Below are 18,711 nucleotides of genomic sequence, written 5' to 3'. Positions count from 1 at the left end.
AGACGAGAAGGATGACGAGTGGGTAACCCTAGATGAAAAGACCCACTCGACAATCATGTGGTGCATGTCTGACAATGTTATCATCAAAGTTGCTGATCAGGAAACTGCGGCTGCCCTCTGGACGAAGTTGGAGAGTTTATACATGACGAAGTCTCTAACCAATAAGTTTCTCCTAAAGTAACGTCTATTCCGATTACGTATGCAGTAAGGTACGCCCCTTCGGGACCATCTCGAAAATTTGAACAAAATTTTACTGGATTTGCGTAGTGTTGAAGTTAAAGTAGAAGATGAGAATGCTGCTTTAATTCTGCTAGTTTCTTTGCCTGACGTATGAGAATTTTGTTGAGTCTTTTATGACTGGGAAAGAAACTCTATCTCTGGAAGATGTTCGATCTGATCTCCATATTAGAAAAGATTTACAACAGACAACTAGTTCAGCCAAAGAAAGTCAGGCGTCAGGATTATCTACTACGGGTACAGGTTAGAAGAAATCTGGAAAGAAAAAGTCAAAATCAAAAGGAGGATCGAAAGGTTTCCAGCCCGACGACATCTATAGATATTGTAAAGAACCATGGCACTGGAAGTATGATTGTCTGAAGAAGAAAAAGAAAGAGGGCAAGAAAAGGGATGCAAATGGTTTACCAATTATGGCAGAAGCTGATGACTCAGATTCTGAAGTAAGCTTGGCGCTGGTTGCAGATGACCAACCACACTGCAACGATGTGTGGATTTTTGACTCAAGAGCATCGTACCATCTGTGTCCGTACAAGGAGTATTTTACCACTTACGAGCAGATAGATGGAGACAATATTACAATGGCCAACAGTGCAGTCTGCTAGGTGGTTGGCATTGGCTCTATCAGAATAAGGACGCATGATGGGGTGATCTGCACCTTTGATACGATTATTATTATTATTATTTAGTTAGTTAATTATGGATTTGCATATCTTTTCCATATCTTTTGTCTTGCTCATTAAGTTAGTATCCCTATTATAAATAGGACTATTGTTATTCTCATTATTCAATGAATGAAATCATAATTATTGTATTTTATCTTTTATTTAATTTTCCGTTTAGAATTTCCAATTGTCGACAGAACAAGGTTTCTCTGCGACTTTCTTTATCTTTTTCACTTGATAAGGGTTTTTCCCTTATCAATTGGTGCTTTCATCATGTTCTCATCCTCCAATTACTGTCATGATGTCACGCAACTATGCCGATTATCAGTCCGGACAACCCGTTTACACAGATTGGTAGCAGATGTATTAATTCCACGTTGCCCTACAACCGCTACCATACCAGCCGGACGGACACCATCAACATCACATCTACCACGCCCGACAACCCACTAGCTGGGACCCACCATGGCTACGCCAGATCACAACATATCAGCAACCGCCATCCTACGAGCCAGATATGTACTCGCCACCACCACCCGGACGTAGTTCTACCTGCTGGGACCCACCTGCCTACTGGGAGACACCAGGACAACGCCCCTTCCATGAAGTCTTAGCATACGGTCAGCCGCTGCCCCCTGCCAGTAACTCAAGTTGGAATCAGCCCGGGCCGCAGCCGCCGCATCCAGCCACAACAGCGGCAAACCCGATTGAAGCGATGCTTGATCAATTATTGGAGGCGTGCAAAAGGATGGAGTCTCACCTAGATGCAATCGTCCGCCACATCGACAATGATGCAGTGTATGGCAGCTTGAAATCCATGAATGAGTTCAATCTTGATGAAGTTATCAATTGTCCTCTGAATTTCGATATGGTGATGATTGAGGACAATAAAGCCAACGATGGTGGTGATCAACCCATGGATGCTGCTTATCAGTCCATGAAATATGGAGAAGACGCTCCTAATATATCAGTAGAGGAGAAATAGAAATCTGCTACTACGAGGCAGAAAGAAAAACTCGAAGATAAGAGCAGGAGCAAAGTCATGCTCTTCAACAGCAAGTCCTACGCCGGAGATGAGATGCTAATTGTTGCCCCGCCCCCACTCAACGCGAAGATCTATCTGCCGTGCATCCCCGATATCATTGGAAAGGAAGATGCATTGGTAGATGATGAAGATAAGTATGGTTCTACCAAGGAAGTGAAAAAGATGGTCGAATCGCTCAATGTTGCTCAGGAAGAACATATTGAGTTGATGACGTTGATTAAATCCAAAATGAATGGAAATGTTGTTGCTTCAATACAAATCATTTGTGGAGGAGCTGTGAATGATGGAAACTACACGGAATTGGCTTCACAGCCCAATCTGGATGGTTTCCTTGTTGTTGCAAAGTTGTACGAATGGAGAAATTCACTTGTTCTGTGCCCATTTGATCCCGGAGGGTATGCCTCGCAAAGCTTCTGTAATCGCCGCTCATCGTTGCTTCTTGATTTTCACTTTGAGGACAAGGTGATTTTCAACCGCGGGGGAGTTGATACGATTATTATTATTATTATTATTATTATTGTTATTATTTAGTTAGTTATTTATGGATTTGCATATCTTTTCCATATCTTTTGTCTTGCTCATTAAGTTAGTATCCCTATTATAAATATGACTATTGTTATTCTCATTATTCAATGAATGAAATCATAATTATTGTCTTTTATCTTCTATTTAGTTTTCCGTTTAGAATTTCCGATTGTCGACAGAGCAAGGTTTCTCTGCGACTTTCTTTATCTTTTTTACTTGATAAAGGTTCTTCCCTTATCAACCTTGAACAATGTCAGGCATGTTCCACAGATGACGAAAAATCTGATATCTCTAAGTACCTTTGACAGTAAGGGATTCAACTTGAAAGGTGAAGGTGGAGTAATGCATATTATGAAAGGTTCGAAGGTGGTTCTGACAGCATTGAAACGGGGTACCTTGTATATTCTGAAAGGTTCCATCGTAACAGGCTCTGCTGATACTGCATCATCCGAGATTTCGGCTGAGAATATGACAAAGCTATGGCATATGAGGCTTGGTCATATGGGAGAACAAGGGACGCAAATTCTGTCCAAGCGTGATTTTCTCTCTGGGCATAAAGTGAAGAATCTGGATTTTTGCGAACACTGTGTTTTTGAGAAGCTTCATCGCAACAAGTTCTCAAAGAAGGCTGTTCATCGGACCAAGGGGACGCTCGACTACATTAACATGGACTTTTGGGGTCTATCTAGGAGTGAGCATTCAGGTTCCGGTTCGGTTTTTTGCCCAAACCGAACCAAAACTAAAAAACCAAATTTAGTTCAAAATCCTAACCGGACCGAACCCAAAAAACTAAAAACCGAACTTCAAAAACTAAATAAAATAAAATAAACCATAAATTTTCAATAAAAACTGAAAAATTGAAAAAAATATGGACTATATATTAATATATATATATATATATATATAATATTTTATTTTATATATACTAATAGAATATAAATATATATATAATATAAAATTAATAGAATATATAATACATATTATATAAAATATATTAAAAGAATATATATTATATAATATATTAAATCAATAGAATAAATATATATAATATTATATTTAAAATATAATTCAGTTTTTTGGTTTTTCGGTGTGTTTTTTGCCCGAACCGAACTGAACCGAAACGAACCAATTTTTTTGTATTTTAAAAACCGAACCGAACTGAAAAATCGAAAAAACCAAACCGAATTTTAAAATTTCAGTTTGGTTCGGTTCGGATCTTCGGTTTTTGTTTTTTTTGCTCACCCCTAGGTCTATCACGTGCTGAATCTATTGGAGGTCACGAGTATTTTGTGTCGATGATTGATGACTACTCGAGGATGACTTGGGTGTTCATGATGAAGCATAAAGGTGACGCTTTCAAGAAGTTCAAAAATGGAAGACCTTGGTGGAAAATCAGACAGGGAAGAAGATCAAGTGACTGAGAACTGATAATGGTTTGGAATTCAGTTCGTCTGAGTTCAATGAGTTCTGCAAGAACGAGGGGATTGTTCGCCACCATACTATTAGACATACACCGCAGCAGAATGGTGTGGCAGAACGCATGAATCAGACACTGCTGAAAAGAGCGAGATGTATTCTTTTCCAGGCTGGTTTGACTAGGAAGTTTTGGGCAGAAGCAGTAAACACGGCGTGTTACCTGATCAACCGTGGACCTCACACTGGCATTGACTGTAAGACACCTTATGAGGTATGGTCTGATACACCTGCAGATTACTCGTTGCTGAGAGTTTTTCGAAGTACTGTTTACTATCATGTGAGTGAGGGTAAATTGGAACCAAGAGCTAAGAATGGAGTATTTGTTTGTTATGGATAAGGAGTTAAGGGGTATAGAATCTGGTCACCTTCAGAGAATAAAGTTATTCACAGTCGGAATGTGGTGTTTGATGAGAATTCTATGCTTAACTCAGTTATGAAGTCTGTCGGTGCAGAGGATTCTGGTAGTGTTGATAAACAGGTGGAGCTACAAGTCATTCACGATGAGAGTGAATCACAACTCCAAGGTGGAGAAGATCAACACACTACTGCTAAAACTACTAGTTCTGATACCCATCTGGAAGCTCGTCAAAGAAGCATTGCTATTGACAGAGCTAGGAGGACAGGTGTGAAGTCTCCGTTGAAGTACGGTTTTGAGGACATGATGGCATATGCACTACAGGTTGCTAGTGAGTTGGAGGATGAACCATCTACTGCAGAACCATCAACCTACAAGGAAGCTGTTTCGGGTAGTGAGCGTGCTAGATGACTCGCTGCAATGGGAGAGGAGATGGAATCATTGTGGAAGAATCTGACTTGGGAGCTGGTCAAACGGCCTAAGGGGAGGAAGATTGTTACTTGCAAATGGATAGTCAAGAAGAAGGAAGCGACCACAACAAAGGAGGGTGTTAGATACAAAGCTCAGCTAGTTGCAAGAGGGTTCACGCAGAAGGAGGGGGTTGACTATAATGAGATTTTCTCGCTAGTGGTTAGACACACTTCCATCATAGTGTTACTTTCGATAGTTGCACATTATGATTTGGAGCTTGAGCAACTAGACGTGAAGATGGCTTTCCTACACGGACCATTCGAGGAAGATATCTACATGACTCAGCCAGAGGGATTTGTGGTTCCGGGTAAGGAGGATTATGTTAGCAAGTTGAAGAAGTCCTTATATGGACTAAAGCAGTCCCCGAGGCAAGGGTATAAGAAATTTGACAGCTACATTATCCAACTGGGATACAACAAGAGTTCGTATGATTGTTTTGTATATCATAACAAAGCTGATGATGGTTTTGTGGTCTATCTTGTTCTGTTTGTGAATGATATGCTTATAGCTGCAAAGTCGAAGTCTGAGATTCAGAAGTTGAAAGCTCACCTCAGTGCTGAGTTTGATATGAAGGATTTGGGTGCTGCAAAGAAAATCCTCGGCATGGAGATATCTAAGGATAGAACAAAGAAGAAGCTTTCCCTGTCACAGAAGAGCTACATTGAGGAGATTTTGTCAAGATTTGACATGTCTACATCAAAGGCTATTGATACTCCAAGTGCCATAAACATTCATATGTCATCTGATCATGCACCGAAATCTGAAGTTGGGGAGGAGTACATGTCTCGACTTCCGTACTCGAATGCTATTGAGAGTCTGATGTATGCTATGGTCTGCACTAGACCAGACATAGCACATATTGTTAGTGTTGTTAGCACATGTTGTTGGTCTCGTTTATGGAGGTGATACTCACTATTCTGTGATTGGTTATTCTGATTCTGATTATGCTAGAGATGTTAATGGTAGAAGATCTATGACTGGCTATGTTTTCATTCTTGGTGGTTCCGTTGTTAGATGGAAGGCAACTGCAGGCTGAAAGCAGAGTATATGACATTGACTGAAGTTGCTAAAGAGAGAATATGGCTGAAAGGGCTAGTTGGTAATCTTGGTCTACATCAAGAGCAAGTTGTTGTGTTCTGTGATAGTCAGAGCGCTATCTGTTTAGTCAAGGATCAGGTTCACCATGAGAGGACCAAACATATTGATGTGAGGTAAAATTTTCTGAAGAATGGGAAGAGAATTAAGGTGAAGAAAGTAGGTACTACTAACAATCCTGTTGATATGTGACAAACACAGATTTTGCATGTTTTTAAGGACTAGATTTGACTTGTTTTAAATGTCAATCATGCAAATTATGTTATTAAATTGCATATGTTATACATTTGGTATTTTTGACGTGTTTGTTAATAAATGATAGAAAAAGATAGAAAAATGCGAAAAAGGCCAAAAGTGCAGCAGCCTCTGTTCGAGCCCATTCTGACAGCGATTTTGACGTCCAGTCAGTTCTTACTACATGCCATTCTCTTCGTCTTCGAAAGAGCTTCGCGTGGAAATCTTGCATGTCTCAATCGGAGTTCTGTGGAGAAAGTTATGACCATTCTACGAACGTTGCGCAGTGCAGTCAAAGCTGACTGGAATTTATGCGGAAATTCACGGTAGAAAAGAAATTATTATATTGTGAAGCCAAATCTCTCCTATTTCATATAGGGCACGAAATTTATAAAAAATAAACCTTTTTCCAACCTATAAATACCTCTGAACCTAATTCATAATCTGGATCTCAGAGCCTCCAATCCTTCTCCCTCTCTACACTTCTTCCATTCCATATTCCACCCTTAAATTCATCCATCTTCCATTGGAGCGGAGTTCTGCAGATCCAGACAAGAGAAGACTGAAGATTGAATATTCAACCTTGGGTTTTATCAATTTCTTTCATGTCTCGTACTTTATTTGTAGTTTTTACTTGTCTATGAGTTAAACATCAATTGTGGAATTTTTGGTGAAGATATTCGATTGATTTTCCTTGTTAGCTCTTGTAGTTATTTGATTTATCCTCGCGCTTTCTATATTCAATTGATTAGCTACCTCTTGAATACATGTTAGAGTTGATTAGAGTACTCGGGAGACGAAATAGTTGACTTGGAAAATGGATAATTCACACTTTAATTCAATAGAACTCGGGAGAGTTGAGATTTCACGTGAGGTCATTGGTCTTAAAGATCTTTTAGGAGTTAGATGTTAGAGATTTAAAGGGGACTTTGATTTCAACACCTAATTTACGGATTTCTCACCTCGGGATATGGTTTAATCCAGCTAAGTGACCGACTTAATAACTCTAGAGACCGTAATTCAAGAAAGTCGATTGTGTTTTGGATCCTAATATTCTACATTCCTATGCCTGCTTTGTATCATTGTTTATATGCTTTCTTTTTATTTGTTTATTTATTTTTCAGTCTAGTTTAATAAAATCAAACAAAAAAAACATATGTGTCTTTAAATAGTATATGACGCTTAGTATATGATAGCCAGTTGCAATCTTATTCTCTGTGTTTGATATCCCGGTACTGACCTTTAGCTATACTAGATCTACCCTGTAAACTTGCATGTATTTTTAGTGCTAATAAATAGTGCATCAATATGTTCACCAAGCCGGTCCCGAATAGCAAGTTTCAACATTGTTTGGACTTGCTAAACGTCATGAGCTGTTAATTGCCCGAGGAGGGCAAATCTGAGGCAAGCTATTCGTCTGGCATTATAATGATGCGTCTGCAAGGAGAATTCAAGTCAAGGTGGAGATTTTTTAGTATGCCTTGAATCTATATAGTTTGCCGCTAGCGAACGGGGGAGCGGAGTGCCCCCGGCCCGACGCTATGATATATTTCTGTTTTAGGTCTTAATTTTGTATTGGACCTAGCCCGTCGATGTGTGCCTATTTATATAGAAGTAGGCACATAACTCTGTAGTCTGAAAACAATCTGAATAACATTTGTTCTCCGTTTCCGCCAGTGGACGTAGCCAACGCAACGTTGGTGAACCACGTAAATTCTGTGTCTCTTTACGTTGCTGTTTGTCTCGATTACACAACAATGAATATCATCATTATTTTGACAGTAGAAAATATATTACTATAAAAAAATTACCTATATATAGACAAATACTCTTAACTCGAATTCTCCTTGTAAGTAATACAAATTGATCACGTGTCCTTTTAGTACAATTGAAAGTCGACTAACATTGCAACATAAAGAAGAATGTTGTACCCATGCAACGCTAAACGGTCTCATAGATGATTCAATACTAAATTCAAAACACATTTATCTTCATTTTATTCTATCTCTTTTACTTTACTCTCTTAACTTAACACATTTTATTCTATCTCTTTTACTTTACTCTCTTCACTTAACACAAGATAAAATTGCATAAAATTTCATGCCACCAATAAAAGGGTCATCTTCCTTGAAATAGAATGAGTATTAAAGAAACTGTACCTATAAGGCTATAGTGGCCAATAACATATAACGATAGAAATTTGTGCAGTGGAAATAAAGATACGATCGATTAATATGTACTCCATCTATAACTTTAGTACTCCATCCCTCTCTTATAATTTGTTATCATTTGACCTGACACGGATTTTAAGAAATGTAATAGAGTGAGATGAAAAATTTTGTGGCATGTGGGTCCACTACCCAAAATGATAAAAGTGAAAAGTGACAAATTTTTTGGAACGGACGAAAATGAAAATAAGTGGAAAATTATAATCACTTAAATAACATACCAAATGCATCTCTCTCAATTTTTCCCAAATAAATTCTATGAATATTTAGGGATGTCAATCCAATCCGAAATCTGTTGGTCAGCCCGAATAACCCGGTAAAATTAGTGGGTTAGGGTTGTAATTTTGTAACTTGAATACAAAACGGGCTAAACGGGTTAGCCCAAATGGGTTGACGGGTTAAACGGGTTTGCTCGAACGGGTTGCGGGTCGACCCGACGGGTTATAACTTTTAATTAAAAAATATTAGGTTTTAGAGATTTTTTTGAATTTCACGTGGCACAATTATTAGTTTTCTTCAATCTTCATTCTCTATTTTTCCACTCGATCTCACACTATAAATTTTCAAGTTCCACCCCGACTCATTATTCCATCGTTCCATCATCTGCCACTACTGTCTTAGCACCACCAAAACCAATCAAGATAAAATTTAAAACTAACCCATCAAAATCTCAGTATATTTATCATTTTAATAATTATTCATGTAAAATATGATTTTTAATTTTCATAAAGAATTAATTATGAGCAATACCAAAAATAATGACACGAACACAAGCTTTAATTCAAATTGATTGATTTAATTTTGATTTATCTTTGTTTATGTTGTAGTTAATCGAGATGAAATACTTCTCTCCAACTATTATTGAAGAAAACTATGAAAATTTGAATATTTTATATGGTTCTAAAACTAAGAATAAAAAATATCTAAAATTTAAAATCATTTTATAGAGAAAAATTTTGATACATGAGATTATTTTTGAAAGTTTTTACACTCGAATAGCCTGATGGGTTAGACCGAAACCCTGCGGGTTAGGGTCAGGGTTGAAATTTTTTGGCCAGAATAGACCGCACCCAAATAGACCGGCAACCCAAGTGGGTTGACCCGAACCTGAACGGATTAGCCCGATTAACATCCCTGTGAATATACTACGCGATAAACAAAAAAAGCAAGTGTATTTTTTATACATTGGCAGTTGGCCAACACCAACTCTAGAAACACTCACAGCTCACAAGCCAGCCGCTAAATCCAAGACCCACCGCAGAAGCGCTAATGTATCCGTTGCAGGATATATATACTACGTACCTCCCTCCATCATGAATTGTCCCTTGTTAAAATTTTTAAATATTATAAAAGTTAATTGAATAATAATCTCTCCATTTCTTAAAAATAGAAATTTTTTCCTTTATAAGTATCACTATAATAATATTCCAATCTACATAAGCATCACCACAAAGTTATTTTAAGGACACGTCACCAGTCACCACAATAGTATAGTGATCAAGATGCACATTAACAAGTCCAAACGACATCCCCACAATTTACAATTAAAACTTAAAAGACACATTAACATGTATCCAGACACAATACTAGCAACATATATGGACCAGTACAATGGAATAGTACAGAAATGATATAATTAACAATAATAATTAATCATGACAGAAACACCTTGATTACAGACCTCAACCCTAAGATAGGAGTGATCTTGTAATTTGGGAAGCCAACTGTAAAAAAGAGCTTAGCCCACTCTTTCTCACTTCTCTCTTTTCCAGTAGTCACAATCATCATCAACATATGCATACACAGCTGAGTTTCAATGGCCTCATCTTCTTGTTTCTCACAATCCACAACCATTTCCACTATAATCACTTTTCTACCTTTCTCTTTGCTTGAAGTTATTGCTTCTTTGCATCTTCCCAAAATCTTATTTCAATCTTCATCGCTCCAGTAATGGAATATCCACTGTTAATTAGTACTACAAGAGTTAATTTCATCAATTAAGATTTAAAAGATACACATATACTATATTGAAATGACATGCTTTGAAGAAAACTGCATCAGCTGGTGGAATGAACTCAAACATGTCTCCACTAACAAAGCTCAGATTCTCAGATCCCTCAAGCCCAGCAACAATGCGGGGGAGCTCGAGCACCTATTAAGGGTAGCCTTCCTTAACGTTCGAATTCCACACACTCAAGAAACCGAAGCCGTGGTCGTCAAGCGCCCAAGAGGTTTTAGGTCGGCGAAGACGTCCGACAGAGGGGGGTGTTGGGCGCGAGAGAGGTTCTCGTCGGCAGCGATAGAGAATTAGAGTTTTGTGATTCAAGCCAAGTTGGGCGAAATACTGATTTCATTAATTGGTTGAATGAATAAAATGATAACAACCTATCTCTATTTATAATACTAGAATACTAGCTTATGGAATAAGAAAATAATATATGAAAAGATACTATGAATCAAAAGATAACTAAATAAAAGATATGGAAGATATGACATTAATGTCTCGTATCAACTACCCCACGGTTAAAATCCACCTTGTCCTCAAGGTAGGAACCACGAAGCAACGATGACAGTTGAAAGCAACAACTTTGGCGAGGCTTCTCCTCCTGGATCAAACGCAAACCAAATAGGCGAACGTCTCCCATCATCTCCATCAAATTTCTGATCATTAGTGAAGACAACCGGTTTTGCTGGCATGTTTAGCCCAAGGCTACAGGTCTCTGTGGCAAATAAGCACTTGATAAATCCTTCATGTGGAAGCTCCTTATCATTATTTGACAGCACATTCATAGCATTCCCGAAAACATTGTCAATGTGCAGTTGCTCATTCTCATCACATAGATCCATTTCTGCCAATTGCGTAGCAAGAAATTCACAATTTCGTTTGCTAAAACTGACACATATACCAGGATCGAATGCACACAAAGGGATCACTGTGACCATCTTAAATATATCACTAACTGCATCACCTTTACTCACAACTAATCATTTCAGCCCTTTAGCATTTTCTTTCCATCCAACTTTAACAATAATCTCATACCACACAACATCTTTCTCTCTGCCTTCCACCTCCCTAGTAATATCTGATCCCGCACCTGTAAGTGCACAGATCATGACTGACGGATACGATACTTCGTGATGGAAATTCACAACTTCATCCATCAAACCATTCTCATCACCATTGAGTAGATTTGTTTCCTTCGTGATCGCATTCGACTTCTCTTCTTGTATAGTTTTCATCTCTCTCGCAACACCAACTCCTAACAAAGACTCTTCATTTCCACTAATATCGGGGTTGCACGACGAAGATAACATGGCTGGTGGAGATGGCACATCATCTAACAAATCCCAACAATTCGCAACATCCTTCGATGACATTTGAGCAACATTGAACGAAGCGATTATCTTCTCATCTTCACCAATAGAACCATCCTCCTCTTTATCTTCTAGCAATGTCTCCTCCTCTTCACCAATCTTCTCATCATATACCCCAATGAGCCCTTGCAGCGTCATATTGTCAGTCTTGACGATCTCTTCCATGGCCTCGTCGTTTGGAACATCAAGATTAGCGCCCCCATTGTTAGCGGCATTGTTAGGAACATCATCAACTAGATTTTCGGCATCAATATTCTCCTCAAATACGCAATTCAACCGGGCTAGGAGGGCAGCTTGCTCCAATCCATAAATACGCATTTTCTCGTTGAAATCACTTACAGCAGCTAGTTGGGCCGGGAAAGGCGAACGAACCTTGAGACCGGGAGCAACAACATGCAACGTCGTTGTGCGGTGACCCAACGATCGGTCGCATTGCGGTGGCTGGTACATAGGTTGCGCGTGCAGTACTTCCGGCGAATCCCAACAGGTAGGCGAGCGTGGAGGCTGGTTCGGAGTTTGACTGGTCACACGCGCGGGCTGACTGTACAGGTCCCGCGGTGGCTGTTCGGTGGAGTAGCGGGGCTGGTGGGAGGAGGGTCCGGAGGAGGAGGGTGAGGTCTGTTGGATTATAGGAAATATATTGGAGGAGTATTTTAGTTTGGGGGAAATATTTGAGGGGACAATGGGTGGAATATTTGGGAAGTGATTTAGGAGATATTGATGTGGGGAAAACCAAGACACTCTTTATTTCTCAAATTCTCTCAACTACTCAACTTATCTAAAATGTTACAACTCACTCCTATTTATAGGAGTCCTCTTCATATTCTAGAATCTACATAATAATTTTATATTCTAAATATCTAGATTTTTATCTATAAAAATCTAGATATTTCTTACATAATATCTAAAATATAGATTATTCTCCTAAAATATCTAGATATTTCTACTAAAATATCTAGATATTTTCTCAAGCTTATTTCTAGACAATTCTACAATATCTAGATATTTCCATTACAAAATCAAGTTTAATAATATTTCAACACTCCCCCTTAAACTTTATTTGTCATTCCGAGCAATGTCCTTATCTTGACAAAGTCTTCATGCTTGAGTGGCTTTGTGAAGATATCAGCAACCTGATCTCGCGACTTCACATACTCGACTTGAATCTCTTGATTTGCAACGCATTCTCTGATGTAGTGGTAGCGGGTGTCGATGTGTTTGCTTCGGTTGTGGAACACTGGATTTTTGGATAGCGCAATGGACGACTTATTATCCACACAAATAGTTGTTGGCTCCTTTTGTGGCCACCAGAGCTCCGATAATAAACTCCTGAGCCAAATTGCGTGACAAACACTGAAAGTGGCAGCCACATATTCGGCTTCGCATGTTGATAGTGTGACAATTGGCTGTTTCTTAGACATCCAAGTGAAGGCAGTGTCTCCCATGTAGAACACATATCCACTTGTACTCTTTCGATCATCATTGTCTCCAGCCCAATCACTATCGCTATAGCCAACAAGCTTGTAATCATTAGATTGTGAATAAAATAGGCCATAGTCGATTGTACCTCTGAGATAACGGAGTATCCTCTTTGTTGCCTTGAAGTGGGAAGTAGTTGGATTTTCCATGTAGCGACTTACGAGCCCAGTAGCGTACAATATATCTGGCCTTGTGCAAGTTAAGTACCGTAGGCTTCCAACCAAGCTCTTGTATAGTGTCGGATCCACCTTTTCTCCTTTGTCGTTCTTAGATAGCTTGACCCCGCACTCCACCGGCGTGTTGATTGGCTTGCAATCCTCCATTTTGAATTTCTTCAGAATCTCCTTTGCATAGTGTTCTTGTGTGATGAATACTCCATCTTCAAGTTGCTTCACTTCTACACCGAGGTAGTATGCCATCAGCCCAATGTTCGTCATCTCGAATTCGTCAGTCATGGCCTTCTTGAATTCCTCGAACATGCTTGGATTGTTTCTTGTGAAAATGAGATCATCCACATACAAGCACACTATTAAGACATCATTTCCTTTACTTTTCACATAGAGCGCATGTTCATGTGGGCATTTGGTGAAGCCGTTATCTTCAAGATACTTGTCGATCCTGCTATTCCATGCCCTTGGTGCTTGCTTTAGCCCGTACAAGGCTTTCTTCAACTTTAGAACTTTATCTTCTTGGCCATTCACCACGTAGCCATCAGGTTGCTTGATGTAGACTTCTTTATCAAGGAATCCATTCAAGAAAGCCGACTTTACATCCATTTGATAGATCTTCAATCTATTTTGGGCTGCAAGAGAGAGTATTAGTCTAATAGTTTCTAGGCGAGCAACGGGAGCAAATACCTCATCATAGTCGATTCCGGCTCTTTGGCTATATCCTTTTGCGACGAGTCTTGCTTTATATCCTTCAACTTCACCATTGGAATTCTTCTTAATTTTATACACCCACTTAACTCCAATGGCCTTATGACCCTTTGGTAGTGTCACCAACTCCCACGTATCATTCTTCTCTATAGCCTTAATCTCTTCATCCATTGCGACTCGCCAATTTTCACTTTCTGCAGCTTCTTCATAGTTGACTGGTTCACAATCAGCAAATAAGCAGAATAAGGTAAGATCTTCTAACCTTTCAGTGTCTTCATACACTTCAGCCAAATTTCGTGCGCGTTGTGTGGCTCTTTCGTTCAAGAAAGATGACGGCGAGCCTCCAACGGATGTAGCAGGAGATGCAGGTGGAGTTGTTTGTTCTTGTTGCTCCTTTCTTATTTGCTCGTCTATTCTTGGATCTCCAAATGGAGGTATGGAAGTGGTGTCATTGTCCGAGCCGAAATCCCATACTCCTTCTTCATCGAACTCCACGTCTCGGCTAATCATTATTTTCTGCGAAGTTGGATCATATAGCTTATAGCCTTTAGTGTTAGAGTCGTACCCAATGAAGATGAATGGCTTGCTTTTGTCATCGAGTTTACTCCTCGTTTGATCTGGTACATGTGCATAGGCTTTGCTCCCGAACACTCTCAAGTGTGCGATCCCTGGTTTTCTTCCGCTCCAAGCTTCTTGAGGAGTCATTCCCCACACACTTCTGGTTGGAGACCGATTAGACAGGTATATAGCGCACGCCATTGCTTCTGCCCATAGCTCCTTGGGCAAATTCTTCGTCTTTAGCATACTCCGAGTCATCTCAACGATAGTCCTGTTCTTTCGTTCGGCCACTCCATTCTGCTGGGGGGATCTTGGAACCGTTAATTGCCGCCGAATTCCTCTTTCTTTGCAAAATTCTTGAAACTCCCCGGATGTGAATTCTCCACCTCGGTCGCTCCTCATTGCTTTGATCTCTAGACCACTTTCTTTCTCAACGGCAGCCTTGAACTTCTTGAAAGCGTCAAATGCTTCTGATTTCTACTTCAAGAAGTATACCCACGTTTTTCTTGAAAAATCATCGATAAATAGTAGGAAATAATTATTTTTACCGAGGGAGCTTGGCTTGATTGGTCCACACACGTCTGCATGGATTAACTCCAATGGTTTCTGAGCTCTCGAACTCGACTCCTTTGGGAATGGCTTTCTGAAGTGCTTCTCAAGTAAGCATCCTTCACAGAGTTGATCGGGATGCTTGATGGGCGGTAATCCTCGTACCATTTCTTTATTTTATAGCAATTTTAAGCTACTAAAATTCAGGTGCCCAAATCGAAGGTGCCACAACCAAGACTTATCTTTGTAGCATACTTGAAGACAATTCACCACATCATTTTGCACATTTAATAAAAACATTCTATTCTTGGACATTGGCACTTGGGCGATCAAATTATTTTTGCCATCTCTTATTGAAAGGCAATAATCCTTCATATGAATATTATAACCTTTCTCTAAGAGTTGTCCAAGACTCAAAATATTATTTTTCATATTGGGCACGTAATATACGTTAGAAATAAAATCATGAGCTCCATTCTTCAGACGAATTAGTATTTTGCCTTTCACTTTAACTGGAATTTTAGATTCATCACCAAAGGAGACGTTACCACTTACTGATTCATCAAGCTCCACGAACATGCTTCTGTTCCCGCACATATGATTGCTCGCTCCTGTGTCGAGGTACCAGTTAAAGGGAAAGGCAAAATACTAATAATGGAAGCAGAAGAGGTAAATGTGGGCTTCAATGTTTTCTTATTCGAACAACTGAAATAGTTTGAAATCGGCGTGCAGGTGGATGCGTTTATGGGAAGACCTCAACCTTAAAACTGAATGAATCTTGTAAGATTTGAAGCCAGCAGGAAAGAAGAGCTTAGCCCACTCTTTCTCACTTCTCTCTTTTCCAGTTAGACAAGTCATCATTAGCACATCAAGCAACAATTGAGTTTCAGTTTCTTTACCTATTTGATTCTTACCATCCAAAATCATATCAATTACAATCAACTTCCCACCCTTCTTGTCCTTGCTCCTCCCAGTTATAGCTTCCTTGCACTTCTCCAGTATTTTCATACATTCTTCATCTCTCCAATTATGCAATATCCACTGTTAACAAATTACAAACTAGCGACGTACGGATCAATTAATTTTATTATTCAAGTATTACGTACCTTGAGTAGCACTGCATCAGCATGAGGGACGGATTCGCGGAAGATCCAACACCGTAGCCTTCAAGCCCCTTTCGCCAGTGTTCCTGCGCCTCCACCACACTTTCCAACCCCTCGAAAACTTGCCTACACTTTTTCTCTAGTACGCTCGCCACCAATCTCGAATCATTACACATAGCTGCGTTAAACAGTTGATTCCACCTTTGCTCCATCCCGGCATACTCCCATAGTGTTTTCCCATGTTTGAATACAAATGGAGAGCTGCATTCATTCCCAAACCATTCACTCAAGTGATGCAATGGATCCATGAAGCTGCAGTCTAGCATCGTGAGAGCGCTCGTCTCTCAACAGGAGGCGTGAAGCCAGTGTGAGACAATAAGCCTCTTCCTCTTCCTCAGACACAACTAATTTGACTTTTTCAAAGAACTTGGAGTGGACTAGAATCGGCATGAGGCGGTAGAGGGCGTCGTGTTTGGCCTCGTTGATAGAGAGGGCGGCGGCTAGTTGAGGAAGTGTTATAGGCTTGCCGTGTTTGTGGATGACATCGGGTATATGCCTAATTGAACCCCGCATTTTAGCGACATGGAGTTTATGTATTGGTAGATGTGGTTCCATACATGAGCTTCAGCATCTAGGAGCTCTTCTATGGAACACTCTTCTACCTTCGGAAATGCCATTTTTGGGAGTAATAGTTGTTATAATCAAATTTTCTACATGAAACGTTGTTGTTTATTACTCCATTATATTATATTAAAGAAATAGCAGTTCAAATCCAATGTTATAGGACCATTCCTTTCTTCTTTAATGATAACGTTAATTTAGTGGAAAAGAGACCCGTTTGTTAAATAGCTGAGTACCACAAACTTGTTTATAAATATCTTTATTGAAGACAAATTGTTTAGTTATCATTCCTCTTTGTTAAAATGAATGTATTCAAATTAAAATATCTAAATTCGAATTTTGACTTTTCTATAATATCGATTTCGTCGATTCGCTGGGGCTTCACTGAAGTTGAGAAAAATTTAAAGGTCACAAGTAGACATGCCCATGATTCTTAAACCAGCGGTTCCGGTTTGAGAAATGTGGAATCGGAACCGAACTGTGAGGCTATTTCACGGTTCCGGTTTCGGTTCGAAACCGGCGGTTCCGGTTCCGGTTCCGGTTCCGAACCTCCGATTTTCCGATGGTTTTTTACGGTTTCGAACCGCCGGTTTTCGGCAGTTTTTCGCGGTTCCGACTAGATTTCACGGTTTTCCGATGGTTTTTCACGGTTCTGGTTTGGAACCGTCCAGAACCGGCGGTTCCGGCACGGTTTCGGTTCGTAAAATTTGGAAGCGGAACCGGCCCGCGGTTCAAAATATGGCGGTTCCAGTTCAAGAAAAAGTCACGGTTCCGGTTCGAAACCAGAACCGGCGGTTACGGTTCCCCGGTTAACCGCCGGAACCGAAAACCTTGGACATCTCTAGTCACAAGTTTGAGTAATTAAGACTAGGGCATAATTTAATTACTACTTGATCCTCTGGTGGGCTGAGTTTGAGTTGGGTTGGTCTTGTGCTAGGCTTCTAACGGGCTTGGTTCCGGTCTGGTCATCAATTTACATAGAAAAAGTCTAATTGGAGCCCACTATAAATGATGACCCTTGTCCAAGCCCATTTCATTTCTCTCGTGGGTCAGTATCTTAATTACACCGGAAATGCATTTGATATTGACCGGTCACCAAACAATGCCGCAAATACTTATTAACGTTAATGTAATTTTTAATGTGCATATTATTACGGGTACGACGTTATGAACATTTAGTTTGCCACATGTTTTAATGCATAATTGGTAAAGTAAGAAAGAAATAGAGAGAAAAAGTAATTAAAGTGTTGTTAGTGTATAATGGGTCCCACCTCTTCAGAAAGAAAAGGCTTTCCAAAATTAGAATGTTCATACTCCCTCCGTCTCCCATTAATTGTCAACTTTTGTCATTTTCATCCGTCTCCCATTAATTGTCAACTTTTGTCATTTTCATCTGTCTCTCATTAATTGTCCATTTTCACTTTTTACCATAAATGGTAAGTAGGCCTACATTCCACCAACTCATCTCACTCACATTTTATTATAAAACTTATGTATAAAAGTGGGACCCTATTCCACTAACTTTTTCAACTCACTTTTCTTTACATTTCTTAAAACTCGTGTCGGAATCAAAGTGGACAATTATTAGGGGACGGAAAGAGTAATTTTTTAGGAATGAGGGAGTAATAAATAGGCCGTGCATCTCCGAGTGAGATACTAACTTAGCTTAATATTAAATGCTTAGTATATTGGTTCAATTTTGTAACCATAATTGTTTATTTTTTTGTTGATTAGCAAGATTATGTGAATTTTTTTAAAAGATATATACTTCAATACCTTGCTACCGTTTTAGATAATTAAAAGCATTTAATTATAAGAAA

The 18,711-nt window shown here is 39.4% G+C and overlaps 1 pseudogene; it reads right to left on the bottom strand.

The window, feature by feature from the left end:
* Nucleotides 1–9,708: 9,708 nt before the first annotated feature.
* LOC121802231 lies at nt 9,709–16,996 on the bottom strand (annotated as a pseudogene).
* Between the last annotated feature and the right edge of the window lie 1,715 nt (nt 16,997–18,711).

Source organism: Salvia splendens, chromosome 5, assembly GCF_004379255.2.
Source record: "Salvia splendens isolate huo1 chromosome 5, SspV2, whole genome shotgun sequence".
In the NCBI taxonomy this organism is placed as follows: domain Eukaryota; kingdom Viridiplantae; phylum Streptophyta; class Magnoliopsida; order Lamiales; family Lamiaceae; genus Salvia; species Salvia splendens.
The sequence above is the reverse complement of the archived record's forward strand: the minus strand, read 5'-3'. Positions and strand labels throughout refer to the sequence as shown.